The sequence below is a fragment of the Rhinolophus sinicus genome, linkage group LG05, assembly GCF_036562045.2.
Source record: "Rhinolophus sinicus isolate RSC01 linkage group LG05, ASM3656204v1, whole genome shotgun sequence".
Taxonomy (NCBI): domain Eukaryota; kingdom Metazoa; phylum Chordata; class Mammalia; order Chiroptera; family Rhinolophidae; genus Rhinolophus; species Rhinolophus sinicus.
In genome coordinates, this window is record NC_133755.1 from 65058031 (window position 1) to 65070769 (window position 12739).

Below are 12739 nucleotides of genomic sequence, written 5' to 3' on the forward strand. Positions count from 1 at the left end.
TGTATTAAATTTGTAACACTCAATATAGACCAATAACAAAAGATGAATACAAGTCACGTTTGACTTCTGCATTTACAAGAGGTGCTCAAAGTGGTTACCATCAGCATCCAGACACTTCTGATTACAGCGAACTACTGCTTGAGCAATGTTTACCAAAGTGTCCGGTTGTATACATTTTTTTGGCTCCCCCAGTATATAATTATCTGGTGTTACGTGGGGGATATATGGTGACTCAAAGCCTGCAGTAGATGTGGGGGTGGGCAGAAGGGAGGACAGGAATGTGCCAGCAAGTTTCAACGCTGAATGGATGTAACCATCCTGTGGCCATCTCAGTAGGGGGGAGGAGGGGCCTTGGGGAATATATTTTGATTAATAGCATTTTAATGTTAATTTAGGTTTTAGCACTCCAGTGCTCAAAGGCTCTGGTTGTTCTGATAGAAACAAGACTTCTTCTCCACAAAAACAAATCGATGATTTTACAGATTCTAACTGGTGTCTTTCAGGGCAGGAAGTCAAAAGCCAGGTGTGTGTGTCTGGGCAGGCTGCAGAGGGGGCTAACCTGCAGAGCAAGGCTCTAGGATTGCCAGTGCTGGGAGAGGCCTCTAGATGGTGCAGGTGAGTCTGCAGCCAGGGAAAGCCCCTCTGTAAGGACTGAGTTTCCGAACTTACAGACAGCACGGAGCAAGCAGTCAAGGAAGAGTTCCCGGGAAGCCCTTTGGAACAGAAGGAAAGTGGGGCTGACACCAGAGAGGTGGCTTGCCCCAGGCAGCTCTGCTGGCCTCCAGCATCTGCTTCTGAGAGCACTGCCACGTGGCCGCCTGTGAAACCTGGTGGCCCAAAACAGGACCCTGTGTGGCTTTCTTTACAGACCATCTTCTGCTTGGATTAGAAACTGACCATCCATCAAGGTCCAGGTAAGCCTTGGTCCTTCTCTTTGGCTTTCTAAACTCTTAGGTTGTGTGTGAGACTGAGGTGTCAGGGGCTGCAAAACAGCCTGAGTGCATTTTTGAAATGCGTGTCATATTTGGGTTGCGTTTGAACAAGCTTTCCCGATTACCGTACGTCTGTGCTACCAGTTCTAAGACCTGAGATTGTTCCTTTGTTTTCAGAAAAACATAAGAAACCTTATTTTGCCATTCGGTTAGCGAGCTAAACTCAGTGCTTAGCGGGATTTCAGATTTGGCCACTGGGACAATGGGTGTCTCCAGAGAGCGCGAAAATGTGTTTCTCAGATTTGCCCGATAGTCTGGTCACAGGAAGGCAAGCAGCAGCTGGGACTTTAACTGAGCTCTGTACCTGGGCCCCACCCCTAAGTTCCCACAGTGCCCTTTAAGAGACCTTTCAGGCACAGTTCTGAGTCAAGTCTGAGAGCCGAGGTCATGACCCCTATGTTGGGGGGCAGGGAGTGAGGGGGTGGGTATGTATTTCTGATGATTGAGACTTTCATTTCCAGCCAAGAGGTTCCTCTCTTAGCTCTGACAGATCATGGAGTAGTTTGGGCTCCTGCACAAGACCTGGCTCTGATCCCCCAGCATCCTGCAGCAATCACTCTCCTACTTTGGAGGCTACAGGTGTTAGGGCAGGGAGAAAGGGGGCAGTTTGGCAGAGAGGACAGCAGGTGAGGGTTCAAGAGGGACAGTTAAAGCAATAAAGGGTGGGGAGTGAGATGACAAATCAGCAGAGCAGAAACCCTGTCAGTCAGGGGAATTGGACAGAGCTGGTGGAACGCTGGGATATGAGATGACAGGAATGGAGAACGGAGAGAAGACGGGAGCGTAGGAAGACCAGGCCCTACTTCCTCTGCTCTCCAGCTAACCGCTGCACTGTGGTTCTGAAGTTGCACTTCTGAGACCCGTCTAGCCAAGAGTGAAACTGCAGCCACTTCAAAATATGAAAGAGGCAAAAAAAGCTATAATGGACTAAAAAGAGAAAAGGAGTCAATTCAAGTAATTAAGATAGAGAATATTTCTTGCCCGACTTGATGTTCTGAGATTTCTAAGCCATAGCCACTTACAACCTTTAAAGTTACATTTTGACAGAGTCCACCAAAAAAGAGAGTTCCTCATCAAAGCTGGAAATTTGCGTTTGTCCTGAGGATGTCCCATGTGTGCCCTTCATCACTGGAGGAGAAGATTGGGGGCCCTAGTGAAGACTGGTTGAGGTCTCGGCTCTGCTCTGCTCTGCTCTCTCCCCACCCTTAAGTGAGCCAGGCTGTACTCTGTTAACTTGTGACAGCACATTTGGAAAGTAATCCTGGAAGCACATGTCTTTGGGAGAAAAAAGTAAATAAAATTTCCCTGAAATATTTGATTTTGCACTCTATGGGCACTACCTGGTTTCTAAAAGTAAGCAGCATTTTCATTTTGTTGACGACACATACAGAGGGTGCCAAAAAAATGAATACACATTTTAAGAATGGAAAAAAAATGTATGAAAATTGTAATACTCAATATATACCAATAACAAAAGATGAGTACCAGTCATGTGTATCTATATTTTTTGGCACCCCGGTGTTTGCGAAGCTCAGACGTGTCAGGGGCTCACCCTTCTTTCTTAAGCGTCTTTGTGTCTCTGAACCTAGCACAGCGCCTGCCACAGGCAGCAGCCCAGTGTTTGCTGGGGAAGTGAAGACAGGCCTGGTCTTACACCCCTTCCCCATTTCACAGGGCACAAAATTGAGTTGACTCTTTTAATTGGGGAGCATCTTCTCATCCGAAGTTCCGTAGGTCTCAAAGGACCACAGATAGAAACCAGGTTACCTGAGTCTCCTTCCTGGGTTCAGGTGAGTTTTGTGGTTTCCAAAAACTGGAATCCATTCTCAAGGAAATGCCCAGGACCCCAGCTTCAAAGACTCCAGAAAATATGAAATTCAAACACAGTAGCTGTAAACAGGATGGCATTTTGGAAGGCAGCCCGATGATTAAACGGCTCAGCCCCTCAGGTGGGTTCCCTCCTCAGCCTGTTCAGTGTCCTGCCTGCACGCCTCTTAGCAGCTTTCCTCCTGGCCCTGGGTTTCTCAATTATCCCAGAGACACCTGCCTGCTCGTTCCTTTGATGCTGTTTTAGGCTCTGCCTAGGTAATTCCACCCTAGTTAATAACATCATTAATTAACTTACATTAAGCTCACTTAGCGCATTAGATCAATTAGGAAACAAAGGGCCAGCCCCTGCCTCTGAGAGTGCCGCCATCACAGCCTACCATGCTCTCCTTTAATTTACATATCATGGGCAGGACTTTTTATTCAATCCCCAATTATTATTTTCTTAAAATATAGAGCAAAGGAAGACAAACGGATGTCCAGTCATTTAATTTGTGGCTTACATTTCTGTAGCACTTTACAAAGCATTTTCATGCATGGCTTCCCTATTTTCCAAATAAGGAAATTGAGGATTAGAAAGGTTAAGTGACTTGCCCAAAGCCATATACCTAATCATGATTGTGATACCCATGACAGCTGACATAGGTTGCATACCTAGAATGCCCAGGCATCGTGCTATATAACTTGTAATTAGAAGGACTGAAATAGAATTTTTGTCCATTGCCTCAGACTAATACGTTTGCTTCTGTAAAGACAACTGGAGAAGCTGCCATGACAACGACAGGTAAAAGTTAGGGGAGAATGTGTAAATCTTCCCCTTTGCATATGTCATTTTCCCAGGGTGATGTCAGTCCAGATACCACACTATTTGGTGGCCTCCTGTCCTCATCAGAGGCAAGGGCTAAAGAGGAAACAATCTCTGTTTCCTTCTTTGAGGAAACAATCTGTTTCCTGTGTGAGCTATCCAAATAAAGGATTGGTAATAGAAGAAATACTGTAGAGGAAAATATGAATTGCTGTTTGTATATAGCATAAACATAGTAAAATATCAATAATTTCAGGTGATTCAATCTAATATAGTCTAATGACTAAGAGAAATTTTCAAATGACTTTTGGGGTTCAGGAATCCCAATAACTCCTTGGCCTCTGTTAATGCAAACAATTGAGACCAGACTTAATTTTTCATCACTGTCTGTCCTTAAGGTAGTCACAAAGCATTGCCCAAGGGTTGTTAACCCTATATAATCAAAGCTAAGGAAAAAGCTTCGCCCTGGGTCTTGGCAGGAGGGTGGCCCAATTATCAGATAGTACATACGGTACTCCTACATTCCAAGGTGTCCTTAGTCCCAGCATCCTCTCCTGCACATAGTGAGCACTCAGTGAAAATATGTCCAATGAATGAATGGGATCCTTTGTGTCAAAAAAAGGTCGCCAGTTGTTCTCATCACACAGTGGGGGGAAAAGGGCTGCCCGAACACCTCAGTACCCTTAATCAACAGGCAAATAAATTCCAGTTAGCACAACTACCCTCTCTGGGTGCAGAGACACGTGTTATTTCTTAAAGCCTGGGCACCCGGGGATGTCACACACACTTTTTGGCCACATGGTGTAACAGACACAGCTGGCGAAGCTGGAGACCCTCGCCCTCTGCCCAGGTCCTCCTGAAGTTCCTGGTGCATATAGCTAACACACTTAACTAACCAGGAGGCCTTTGTTTTCCATTTCTGACAAATCAGATCACTGTGGAAAATGGGTGGACGGTAACGAGCCTCGCACAGGGAGATGCATTTGCATTGATAGCCACAGCTATGCCACCTAGTGAGCTCGTGTCATCTCAAGTCACTTCACCAGCCAGTAAATCAGACTGTGCTCTACACATGGCAGGAAGGTGCCTTGGCTGGGGAGCCCTGATGGGATCAGTAGTAGACCAGTAACAGTCACAACTATATTGTCATTAATAATACCGGCGAGGCCCAGAGTGCGTGGAAGCTAAGCTGAGCTGCGGTATTTCTAGATCCCTTAAGAATGATACTGTTAAATGATACTATTCAATGGCTGGATATAAGCAACTAAAAGGTGAGCCCAAATACTGAAATAAGGTATTAGTCTCCTGGAAATAATAGGGAGATAATTCTGCCAACAACACTTTAATCCTGATATAAAGCACTTTCTTAAGATTTAAAGAAAGACACACAAATCTAGAGTGCAAATGAGAACTGAGAGGTCACAGTTTTGACAACTATCAGACCAAATCTTTTCTTTTAAAATGTCCATGTTGCCATATTTTCAATTCCATCTGCCTTAAACTTCATGCACAGGAGACAGAAGAAGGTAGGATTTCACAGTGGTTTTAACATACATTCATTCAACAGCTCTTTCCTGAGCCTCTGCTGCATGGCAGGCGCCATCCTGGGTATAGTGACACGGCAGCACCGTGGGTGAGAGCAAACACCTGCTTTGCAAAGCCTACATTCTAATGTCGAGAGAAGCCACAGTACAAAGATAGAATGTAACTTCAGAAACATTAGATCCCATGAAGAAACAAATAAGCAGGGCAAGCAGAGAAAGTGCTTGGGATCAAAGTGAGAAAAATGATATTTGAGCAAAACCTTAAGAAAAATGATATTTGAGCAAAACCTAAATGAAATGAGAGAGTGAGCCAAGCAGAGGCCCCAGGGATGGGATGAACCTGAGACATCCCAGCACCAGCAGGAAGGCAGTGTGGCTACAGCAGAGGGGAAGGTGGGAAAAACAGGAGGAGATGAGAGGAGAACGAGAAGCCAGAGCATGCTGGGACAGGGACCATGGTAAAGAGTCCAGGCTTCCATGAAGGGTGTTGGAAGGGCAAATAAAACTGTACATTAACTCCTGGCAGAAGTTCAGCCACAATGGTTCATGCCTCATGTCGGCCTGTGGCCATCAGTGCCCATAGCACTTCAGTTGTTACTATATTTTGAAACCCATTCACACTAGCACCCACCTTGAGTCAGATCTCCAGGTAGCCTCTTCCTGAGAGGGCTGGTCTGGCTGCTGTGTAGAGGAGGGTGGGCGGCAGGAGAAATTGGCATGGCAGTGGAATGGTCCCTTTCAATCCAACATCTGCTCTCTTTGCAGTTAACAAATGGCAAAGGGGCCCTTTCTGAGAAAAATTTTAAAGACTCCAACTTGAAACCCATGCGTACATTCTTAAAACTGTCAAACTAAAAAGAAAACGCTCTGACTCTACATTCTTGTAGAGTCAAACACTGTCTTCTATCCCTTTGCAGCCCTACCCCAAATTCCCACAGTCAGCCCAGAGCCCACAGCTCCCAGCGAGCTCCACTCACTCCCTATTTCTCAGAGAAGCACTTCTCTGAGGGGAGAGAGATGGAGTTGGGCAGTCAGAGAAGCACTGACTCGTTCAGTGAGGAAGCCTCCTCTTCCAGGTGTGCCATTGAGGAACTAACCTAGAGATCAATTTCACACGATAGCCCACAGACCTCGGGAGGACCCTGGCTGCACTGCCCTGTCCAGCTTGCAACTGCCAGCACCTGGCAAGTTCAATGTCCTTCCAAGTTCCAGGACCATGGAGATCAGTTGGGCAGGAAGTCAGCCTCGAGGAAGAGACCCTGCCTGTCTCTGAGAAGCCCAGAGCAGTGAGAGCATAAGGAGGGGTGAGAGAGGAGCTGGGTATCTGGCCGGGCTCCTGACACTACAGGAAGGCCCGAGACCACGGAGGGTGGTTGGATGGGATGCAAATGTCTATTGGTTTGGCTGATTTTGTTTACCTGGTAGATATAGTTTTAAGGTTTAATATTTTGATTGAGGCACTGTGTTCTTGCATAACAAACATTACCTCTGGCCCAGAAAAACCTTAATCCTTAAAAATATTGAAATGCACTGTACTTTCTTAAGGGCATCTCAGAGGATTCTTCAAGATTCATTTCCTTCAAGATTTAATCCTTAATAATGGCTGGAAATGGCTGTTTCTAAAACTTCCTGTCCATAATGAAGAAAATCGATCATGGTGGACACCTTGAGGATGTGGCTGTCTAAATGCTCCAACCTCTGCAGACAGCTAGCATCTCCATGGGGGGCCGCCGGGAAAGGCTGCAGTGGCCGCTGGGCACCGAGTAGCATTCGTAAACAGCACAAGTCAACTGTGCATTGTTAGATTTGCAGTGTGGTTTTCTGCTAATGGATTCCTTTATGGGCGATAAAATTTAAATTCAGCAGAACCCTTTTTAAATTTTAACTCATTCTTAGATTTGAAGAGAGAGAACCATCCCTAAGATATGTGAACACACTGCAGTCCTCTGATCAATCCCGATAGCCTCTGGCAGAGGCCAGCCCTGTTCCTACGACCACTGTGATCTGATCAAATGTCTTGGTCCCCCCTTTAACACTTATGTAAGCAGTTTCGCTCCTCATTTTATGGACAGAGGAAACTAAGGCAGGGATGGGATGTTCCAGTGCCTTGGGATACTTGGTTTTGAGTGAACTCCGTAAACCAAGAGACCAAACTTTCTGCAAAATTGCTGCCAGTTGGTTTCCAATGTGAAATTAACACATGAAAGTCATTATCTAAACAGACCACACACAGCCAGCTCTCTGACTTGACTTCTGAGATTGGCGTGTGTGAGAGAAAGGGTGCTTGAGAATATTACCGTGATGATTATCGCAGTTGTTGCTTTTGAAGGCAAATATTTATTTTGTGAAGATTGCAAAACCAAGAACAGTAGAGTGTTGAGCTCCTCCTTGTGTTTACAGAATAAACAGAATTGAGACACTGACAAATGCAGTGTCCCTTTTTCTCTGAGGAACTGGCTCTTTGCCTCCTGCGGCATTAATTCACTAAGATGGGGGCCTCTGGAGATGCTGACCTCGGTCAGCTAAGCATCCTTCCACTTGCCCCTGGTTCTAGGCAGGAGATCATAGGCTCCCTGAGTGTGGGCTGGACAGTGGGTTTGCAGGGCTGTCCTTCCAGTTCTCCCCTGTGGCCTGAAGAATATTTCTCCAGGACCTCTCTGAATATTTTCTTTGTTAAATTAGAGAGGCCACTGCATTTACCACAGGATCATGTACCCCAAATCTTGCTCAAGGTTTTGTAAAAAGATCTAAAAGAAATAGAAGAAAACCTGGTTCCTGTTCTCATGGTGCAGAGTATCAAAAAGAAGAAACAGGACAAATAGCCACATAGTCACGCATGAAGAGAAAGACATATTCACATAAGAAATAGAAATAATGGCACTGACCACATTGCACTGTATTATAATTAGTCTCTTCAGTGTCTGTGTCCTCCATTACCTGAACTGTGCTCTCTTTGAGGACGAGGAGCGTATCTACATAGGAGTACCCCTCTAGCCTCTAGCACCTCGCCTATGTCTGGCACCTAGTAGGTACTCAGTAGGTGTTCATGTCAATCAACCTTTATGGGACAGTTATTACCTTCAGATGTTTTCATTTAATCTGCCTAACAATCCTGTAAAAGAGATTATCATCACTGAGGTGATTTGCCCAAGCGCTCTCTCCTGCTCAGCGGCAGGATTTCCACCTAGGTTCATGGACTTCAACGTGGTGTCTTTTCCATGAGCTCCTTCAGAGGTCAGAGCCGGGATGAGGTGTGCTGTTGCAATTGAAGTTTAACTTTACGTCATAACCATGTCAGGAGTAGAGCACAATTTCTACCTAGACAGATGTCTGAAACCCCAGACATCTCTGAGCTCCCCAGATCGCTCAGCAGACACCCTTGCTGGCTGGGCCCCAGAGCCTACACAAGTGTTGTTTGGGACAGTCAGATGCTGCCAGCTAGGGCAGAAAACAGAACCTCCTCTTTCTGTTCCCCCAAGGTCAAGAACAGGCCCAGCAGCCTCACAATGGCAGCGTCAGAGGCCCAAGACAAACCAGATCTGCTGCAACGTCAGGGACCTTTCTTCTCTATGTTGGGCTAGACGTGTCCTATTGGGTTTCAATTAGAGTGGGCATGGCCTAAGGAGGTGGGCATCGCTTGGGAAAGGATCCCAAGGGCTGGGGCAGTGTAGGAGCACAGGGGGGTAGGAGCAGAGTCTCCAGCGTCTGACAGACGTGGGTCCCCATCCTGGCTCCTCCATGTGCTGGTGGTGGGACTGTGGACAGTCATTATTGGGTTCCCTGTGAAAGGACATATTACTCACCTCGTAGGATTATTAAGTGGATTTAAATCAGGGGAGGCAGGGAAAGCACTTAGAACAGGACAGGAACACTGTAAGCCCTGCCAACACTCTGTATACATGCGTGGACTGAATTTAATATTGTCAGCGAGGCCTCTACTTATGAATCATTCACTTTAGTTTTGCAGAGATCAAGTCCATCTGATCTGTCCGTCTTCCCCTCAAACAACCTATCTGTTTGGCCAGGATCCTGAATACCAGTGGGACCCTGCAGTTAAGGGGGGGCTCCACCAAGAGGACAAGACAGGGTCTGCAAGCCGCCTGGAGAACGGTGTTTCATTGCCACCCCCACTAGTGACATCCCTACCACATTCTGGCAACACAGGCCTTTCTGCTGCTCCTCACAGCTGCAAGGTGCTGCATCTGCTGTTCCTTCTGCCCCAAATGCTCTTGCCCAGGAGCATCTCTGTGTGTCTCATTCACTCCCTCCGGGCCTCTGCTAATAAGTGGCCTTATCACAAAAACCCTTCTTGGCCCCACTCTGTAAAATAACAGCTCCCGCCCCCAAACGCCTGTGTAGAGCCTTGATCACTTATTACACCCACAATATAACATAAATATCATCGTATGTATGTGAGCCTAAACTTGCTGGGTACCTAACAAATCTTTGTTTAAAAACATGGGTCATTGCGGAGCCCAGAGCCAGGCGTGCCTGCCAGAGCTGGAGAGGGGGATTTCCTTGTGTGTGCTTGAGAGCCTCACAGGGAGGTTTCACATTCCCCTCCCCTGCAGGGGTTTCGGGATGTGACACTCGGGAGCCTTCCTGGGATTCTTTCATTGCAGATCTGTCGGGAATCAGTGAAGCAAATAGGGAAGAGGAGGAAACGAGCTAAGGTTAAAGAATAACTAGGATACATCGACGTAGTTGGGTTTCAGGTTAAGAACACAGAAAGTAGCAACGCACTCATCCCCTCATCCCTGCCATCACCTCCACCCACCCCCACCCCCGGAACTTTACAATGGCTGGTGTTATTAAGGGCAAGTGTCCACATTTACATGCATACCCACAGCAAGCTCTGGAGGCAAGTTATCCTGGCTCTGTCACAGGGAGTAGGGCTGCAGTCCCCTCCTCACCTGCCCTCAACCCTCACACGCTGCAAGTCTGAGCTCAGGCCTGGTCACGGGCCCATCAGGAAACAGTTCATGTGAGACGGTCATAATGAAGAAACTTCATTCAATGGACCAGTAATTCTAGAGTCGATCAGGGCACAGGGAACCACAGCTTCTCCTTCCTAGACAAGCCTTAATGGCTTTGGCCTGTTGATTACTGTTCCCTCAATTCTGCAGGAGTGCCCCTATGGGACTTCAGTTCTTGCCATCTACATCCTTCATAATTAATCTAACCGTGGGAGGGAGGCAGGAGGGAGTCTTCCTCCCCACAACCCTGTGTCTCAGCAGCCTTGCTCGGCTTCCTCTAGCCCCCTTCCCACCCTGTGGGATTTCTTTCCCACCCTTCCCTTACAGGTTCTCATTCATCATGTTCTGGATAAACAGCTCCTCTGAATTATGCAGTCCCTGTTCTAGAATTCCTGGGGTGGGGGATGCTTTACAATCACTGCTCTTCAACCCACCCCCAGCTGCTATGGGGTGCTGTGAGGGGTGTGTGTGTGTGTGTGTGTGTGTGTGTGTGTGTGTGTGTAAAGCAACAACCAAAATAGCTTGGGATGTGGCTGGGACCAGGCTGAGGAAGAGGGAATAGTGAGGGGCAGATGGCAGCCGAGTGTGGGCCCTGACCAAAGAAGGTATTGGAGGGGGCAGAGGTTCACCTCACCTAAGGACAGGCAAACCTGGTGCTCACCTTCCCTTACTGCATGATACATTTACTTCCTGCATACCTGGAGTCTAAGCTGCAGGTTCTCCCTTAACCACCAGCAGGATAGATAGGGCTGTTCCATAGGCATGAGTTCAATACTTGGGAGGCAGGATAAAGAAATGCTGTGAGAAGGGGGGAGGGGCCTTGGCATCACTGGATAGTTCAGCGTCTGTGAGCTGTAGGTGAATCTTGTTTGCTGCAACACTGAACGTTTTTTGAAGCTGGCACTTCTCGGCTTACTAAATACACATCTGAGCCCTCATCGGAAATGTCTGTTCCTCATGCACCCCCGCCCCCTGATGAAAACTCTTGAGAGTTAATGGTTTCCTTTTGGAAAGCTTTCAAATTGTATTCATTTGCGTTTACATTATCTGCTTCCTTCTGCTCTGTGTGTGGATTATTCTCCTGTTGGGTTTAATTTAACCAAATTTGCAGTTGTGCTAACAAATTCATTGATGCCCTCCTGCTTTCAGAATGGGATTTTCTGGATGTTCCCTAGCTTTACAGATAGACTGTCTCCATACTGAACTGCTCCCAATGCTGGGTACTGTTTGGTGTTCCTATTGCTTCAAAACCCATCTCCTCTCATCCTAGTTTCCTGCGTCGCAGATTCTAACAAGTTAGTTCTACTATTTTAATAGTCAAAACTAATGATTGATAAAAATCACTGTTAAAAACAAACAAACGGCAAAAAATACTTCTCCTAGTGCTGTAAACCTCAGCGTCTATTAGGGAGATCTGTGTGTTCCATAAACATGAAGATCGCCTGGATACCCACTCTTTAGAAATTCATTGTGAAACCGAGTCTTTTTTAAAATATTACAAACATGCAGGCTAGCAAAGAGAGCCAGAAACTGCCAAGTTCAGTCTTTTCGTGATTTTTTTCAATGAGCGCACATATTTAATTAGTTTTAAAGAGAGACCTGGGCACCTAACAAGATGATTACTGAGAACTACAGAGATGTGATGGGCATTTTAGGCCTGAGTAGTGTATTCTACCTCTTCAAACACCACTCCTATACTCCACCAAGGCCCTTTTGTACTGCAGAGACCAATAATGGGTTTCAAAAAGATATAGCTCTTCTCAGTAAAGACAGTCGCCCAGCAGACCTTACCCGGAGGCTCTACCCTCGCAGCCCAGCCTCTGGGGACCTCTGCTTGCCTTCCTGTGCTGGGCACTTCCCTGGGCTGAGGCCCTTGCAGTAGTAAGAATGACTGCATTGCACCCCAGTTTTATCAGATGAAGATGGTTGGGGTTCCTCTGTTAGAAATTGGCTCCTTGAGGGGTATTATCTATATCTGCAGATGACATAAACCTTGTCTACAAATAAGAATAAAGACATTCCATTTGACTCTAGTTCCTCATACAGTATGATGTCTTGCATTTAATAAGAGCTTAGAAAGCCATTCGTTTGTGTGAATGAGAGATTGAGCAAGAAAAGAAAACAATCAATGGTTTCCCCCTTTTCAGCAGGAGTTATACTGAAGCCCAGAAAAGCCCTACTGGCCTTTCACAAACACTAAAAGCCCATTGCTACTGGGGGCTCTAAAGTCTTCTGTTCATTAGAGAGAATCTTCCAGGCTTCCTCAGCGATTGAAACAGCAAAGACTCTTCCAATGAAAAGGTAAATGTGTGTCTTCAAGCTGAGGAAGCAGGTGTTGGAAGAAGGGACTTGCACATGCGCCAAGTCCTTCATCACCTGGAATCATTTTTCTATTTAAAGACTACTCAGGGCAGGCTCCTCAAAGAGCCAAAGGTGAAAGGCCACTGGCCCCCTGAGGGAGGCCACGAGGGCAACACTGAGTAGCCCTATACGCAGACCTCGTGGCTAGAAGTCCAGGCCACTTTGGTTCACTTTGGCCGTATCCATTCCAGGAAAGGCAAGGGCAGGCCAGTTGTGAATTACCAGCCTTGTCAG

General features: G+C 46.6%; 1 protein-coding gene across 2 annotated transcripts in view; it reads left to right on the plus strand.

Annotated features, from left to right (window-relative positions):
* Nucleotides 1–663: 663 nt before the first annotated feature.
* The window catches only part of EDAR (ectodysplasin A receptor), a 91310-nt gene continuing 79234 nt past the window's right edge, over nt 664–12739 (plus strand). For both annotated transcript variants that reach the window (XM_074332312.1, XM_019715001.2), the window contains exon 1: nt 664–914. The gene's annotated coding sequence lies outside the window, so the exon portion shown is untranslated. The remainder of the gene's footprint in view (nt 915–12739) is intronic.